The sequence below is a fragment of the Pinus tabuliformis genome, chromosome 1_1 (genome assembly GCF_031772625.1).
Source record: "Pinus tabuliformis cultivar Carrire ecotype Pingquan chromosome 1_1, CPIR1, whole genome shotgun sequence".
In the NCBI taxonomy this organism is placed as follows: domain Eukaryota; kingdom Viridiplantae; phylum Streptophyta; class Pinopsida; order Pinales; family Pinaceae; genus Pinus; species Pinus tabuliformis.
Window position 1 is genome coordinate 984,132,743 of NC_142297.1, and position 6,000 is coordinate 984,138,742.

Sequence of the window (6,000 nt, forward strand, 5' to 3'; positions counted from 1 at the left end):
TAGAAATTGTTTAAAAATAAATTATCATATCTAAAATACCATAATTGTATTTCATCCCAACTTACTACGAACTAAACTTATGATAATGAATGCTTGACATTTCTCATGGAAACATGGTCATTTAGATTTTGATATGACTTTTTAATGGGTGTCCCATCAATAATCGTGTAAGTAATACTTTTAAACTTGACTTCAAAACCATTTTCACTCATTTGTCTTATATTTAACCAGTGGTTTTTAAGACTTTATACATAAGAGTGATTGGTGTTTAAGACTTTATACATAAGAGTGATTGAATGACACCACTCCTGATATTCGTGGACCCGAACAACCGGTTTTTTGTCAACTTAATTCGATATTCGATTGCAGATTCTAAGAATATTTTAGAATCCGACAAATTAAAGTTACATTAATTATTTAACCTCTACCCTCTGTTTATAACACTTAGGTCTCCCTGCTCTGCCCTTCGATACTTCTTCCAACATTGCAACTCTATGAGTTGCCTCACTAAGTTCTCTACACATATAAAATAAGAAAGTCTTTGATTTAGTGCGTTGGGAAAACAATTTTTTGGTTCGTTTGGATTCGATTTACTTGAGTGGTACGGATATGATAATAATTTTCTTCAACGAATCGACTGAAAATTTCTGGTAGTCGGTAATAATATAGCGCGGGAATTAACTTTCTTCCACGAATGGATTGAAAAGTTCTGTCATTAGTAGGTAACTATGGGAGAATGTGTGTTCCTTACAAGTGGTGATTTGACATTCAAATCTTAATTGTTTCGCTAATTATTTTCTTAAGGTGCCACTCCTTTGACCCATCACGTTGAAACTATTAAATCGTTTATGATGGATCGCATAAAATATTTGGAATACGTAAACTCAAAGATTTTGAACTTAGAAATTTATATTTAGACATTTACTTTCCATTTAAACTTATGGAGGTAAATATTATTTATTTATATAAAATAAATCAAAATTAAACGCAATAAAAAATATTTATCAATTTGGTTCAAAATTAAAAAATATTAATTATATAATTTAAATTTTAGTTTTATTATTAAAAACTAAATTACTTGTTCTTTATCAAACGAGCATTTGTAAGCTGACCTTTATATACAAAGATGAAACTATGTTTTTATGAAGATGAGAAGTGTGGAAAAACAATCCTTATTTATGACATGAAACGAGATTTGAAAAAGTATATAAGCCCCCGATGCAAGTTGAGTAATCATCAATTTATATCATTTATTTATTTATATATATATTTTAAAAGTTAAAAAATATATATAAATGAAAGATTAAATAGCAATGGTATATTGATTTACTTTTATAAGTAAGACTAAGATAAAATTTTATTATAGTTTTAAATAGGATTACAACAAATACTTTTTTGGTGTATTTAAATTTAAATTATTTTTTATCTTGGGTTAAGAATTATTATTTTTTAAATAAAATAAAATTGGTCCGTGAAGTTACGATAAAAAAAATTTATCTTTTCCATCCATAATAAATTAAGAAAAGTCTTTAGATAGAAATCAGATAAAAGAAATTAAATTACTTATATTATAAATATATATTAATTAATATAAATGTTATAATATTAATATATTATTATACATGATTATCAAATCCAAGAAGGACACTTACACTAATTTTATGTATGACAATAATAACTTGGAGGAAGTGTATTCTTACAAGTACCTAGGAATTGATATCCATCACAAGCTCCACTGGAACCATAACATTGAGAAAATGATTAACGGGGGGTGGAAAGCTTATTTTGGTCTTGAAAATAATTGTAAAACAACGAAACTCGTAATGTGGGATAAAAGAAGTTCCTCTTTGAAACTTTAGTCACTCCTGTTATCTTATATGGATGTGAGGTTTGGGGTTCCAGCATCTTCAGAGAATCATGGAGAAAGATTGAGCAAATCCAGAAGCGTTTTATAACTTATAACTTGAAAATTAAAAGTAATACACCCTATCCTATTCTCCTTATAGAAGTAGGTCTTTCCCCTATTGAGAGGCTAGCGATGCTTAGGTTTCTGTTGTACAAGCACAAACTCAATAACATAGACGATCATAGACTTCCTAAGCTAACTTTAAATTCCAGCCAAAACCACCTAAGGCTCAATCGAGGGTGGCATAAAGACACAAGGGCCTAGTTAAACTATTGGGAGATCAACAAGAATGATGCATTGCAAAACATAAATAACATTAAAGATATTTTTACTTCTAAGTTCAAAGAAAAATTGTGGTGCGAGAAAGATTTAGTGGCTAAAAGAAAATTAAGTTATTATAAGAAGGTCATCAACCCCACCCTAGAAGATCAAAAGTATCTCTCTATTTTAACTAGCTCAAAGAAGAAAATTAATATAGCAAAGATTAGAACGAATTCTCATAAGCTCCATAGTGAAACAGGTCGTCGGGCATTTCCTAAAACGCCATGGATGGAAAGGATCTACCATATATGTGAGAATAGAAGCATCGAGGATGAAAACCACTTCCTCTTAGAGTGCCCTGTGTACAACCACATTAGATCTCAGTTTCACAATCTTTGTTACAATATTGACCTTCCTAGCCTTTTACAATGTCAAAATTATAGTGAGCTCAGGAGGATTCTGTCGAAGATTTTTGAGCATAGGAATAAAATCTTAAATAAAAATAAATAATTTGTTTTTTTAGGTACGATAGATCATTGTTTGGTCTCAGTGGACGTTAACCACCACTATCATCATCATCATCATAATATAATTACATTAATAGTTATAATTATAATATAATAATGCTAAAACCTAATTATTACAATTATATATTAATTAATATCAATATTAAAACTCTACTATACATGTTTTTTGATATACCCTTATAGGTGTATATTAACTACATTTACTAATGTAGTTATGCATAACGTTGATAGTCTATGTCAACCACAATTATTAATATAATTGCCGAAGGCTTCTTATTTCAACTTAATTTGGATGAGGATATGTTGATTTTTATTTTTATTTTTTTAATTGGCATCCTAGATTGATTCTCAAGGGAATATTTTTAGCCTATACTTCGTCTCAATGCTTATTAATAGTGTAGTGTGTTAAAGAGTTTGTTAGGCTGCATTGACTTTTCATAAATGTAAAAAAAGAAAAATAATAAATAAATTGTGCTATGTGGCTCCCTACCCACCAATTTCCTAGGTATTTGAGATTATTCCAATTCTAATAAATCCGTATTCTAATTAGATGGGGAAATTAATATAATCAAATCTTATTTAGAAAAATCATCAATTTGACAATAAGATGTGGAATTCTTTTTTTTGTCAAGTTAAATTAGATTCATGTCATGTGGCTCCCCACCCACTAATTTCCAAGAAATTGAGATTATTCTAATTTTAATAAGTTCATATTTTATTAGATAAGGAAATTAATATAAGCAAATTTTATATAGCAAAATAATCCATTTTATAATAAGATTGTAAATTTTTTTTTTTCAAATTAAAATTGACCCATATATATATAATTAATTAGATAAATGTGTAACATTAGTAATGCATTATTCATATTTTAAAATTTATAAAACCTTCCCCTATTTTAAAACTTATGAAACCTTCCCATATTAATAAAATATTAATATGATTATAGTAATTATATTTATTTATAACTCTTAAATACACACATCAAATAATTTATACAATTTATACTATCCATATACACGGATATAATTTCTAACGAATGTTTGTGTACATCCCAACCATTCTATATTAATTCAGCATTGCCACCTCTATCTTCATGAAGAACCGTTTATATGATTTCCTGCCCTAAGTTCTCTACATCCATGAATTTCGTCAGCAAGTTCTCTACATACATACAATACGAAAGCGTTTGTAACAAGTCGGAAAATGTTCCTAGGAATTGACGTCCAATTTCGACTTGCACTGGGATTCGGGTCAAGTAGAAATTGGAGGTCAATTCCTAGGAACATTTTCCGACTTGTTTACACACGCTTTCGTATTGTATGTATGTAGAGAACTTGCTGACGAAATTCATGGCTGTAGAGAACTTAGTGCACCTATGTCAGCGGGCGACAACTCTATAACGTCAGTACTTCGTACCATGGAAATTCTATACCAGCTTGCCTCAAGATTGGATGTCATTTGATTCATGCGGTGGGCGTTACCATGGAAATATCCATGAAAGTGCGATGAAATTCCATGCCAGCTTGCGTCAAGATGGGATGTCATTTGACCCAGTGCGGTAGGCAATTGTTACCGCAGTTAGTGGGAAGGACATTTTAATTAGATGAATATATTCCACAAATGGAATTGAAATTTCTATTAGTAAGCAATAACATAGGGGAAGAATGTTATGATCGGTTCATCTTCCACAAATGGATTTAAAAATTCTAGTGACAGTAAGAAAAAAACATATTCCTTGCATGGTGCTGATTTGACATAGAAAAACTGATACCATAGACGCGTGTCGAATGACGCTAGCTTATAAATGGCTTGCGTAAAATTACGAAATATATTTTATGGTTCATGTCTTTGTGTTTTAATCTTCGTCGCTCCTATTTCACCTCCTCACCGTTCAATTGATGGGAATAAACCAACACACTCACTCTAACACCCTAGGCTGCATGAAAGAATCAATGTGGTCATTAAGCTCGTTTTTATTTCTTGATGCATTAATGTCTTTTATTTTATGATAATGGTTAATATTAGAAAGCTCAGATTACAATTGGTTACCTAATTAATGAATAATTAAGAGTTTTCTCATGTTAACAAAAATAAATTGTTTGCAATAGTTAAAAGAAACAATTACCCTTATGTCTGAAAAGGGAAATATAAAGGGGGAAGAAGAGAAAAAAGGATTCCGATGGGAAAATTGCTCAAATACAATGAAAAGAAAATATAGAATTTGAGGCTGAACAATGAGTCCTAAGGCCCAAGATACTAACTGTAGCTAGATATAATCCAGTGGTTAAAGAGAGAAAGTGTTCGAGGGAGAGTTTGGATGTGATTCCCAAGCTCGTGGCTGGTAGGAGAGACTTTCCAGATAATTTTGGAATTTTATGCTGATAAGTTAATGAGATAACTAATATAGCTTTTATTTACGCAATGATGATGATGGATTAATAGAAAAATGCTTGCTTACAGTAATAGGGTAGCTCATTATATGGATTATAGGAAATTTACTTCAAACAGTAATAGAATAAATTAAAATAGAAAAATTTCCTTATTACCCTAACAGAATAATTCAGATGCTCAGTATAGAAGCAGAAAGAAATTCATGTCACAGGAACAAGTGAAATTATACAGTAAAGCTGTAAGGCTAGAAAATTGCGAAGCCCCAAATGACCATTCGGTTCCTACTATTCTAGCCAAAACATGCAGTTGTAAATTGGAGAAACAATCGTATTATTTCTGATAGAATAAACCGTATTTTTAAGCCGTAATAGAGGAATTCCTCCCGTTAACTGGAGTGAGTAAATCTTTTAGTCAATCACTGAAGAGAAATAGACTTCGCTTAAACAAAGCATAAAAGAAATAGCAAGGTGACTCTTGAGTCATAGACATTTACATAAATTATTGAAAAGACGCATCAAATCGAAAACGAATATACCAATGAATATTCCAGAACAATTATATAAACCCTTTCATAGTCAGTTAATGAAAACTTTGCAGTTATAATTTAACTAAATTAAGCCCCAAGGGTTAGCTCAACTGGTCAAGTCGGGGCCTCGCCAGATGGGAGGTCACAGGATCAATTCCAAAAAGCTCTTGGGGTCAGGTATTGCAATAATCCGAGGGGCGTCAGCCTAGATTTTTCGAGTGGATGTAGCGCCACCCGTTGATCGAAGGTGTCCGTGAACCACGTACGCAAAAAAAAAAATTAACTAAATAAAAAAAGCTCATCTCCAACATCTTACAGTAGGAGGGTATGACAGCCTATATACATATAACCAAATGGATGTAAAACCCAAAAGAGGAAAAATCCTC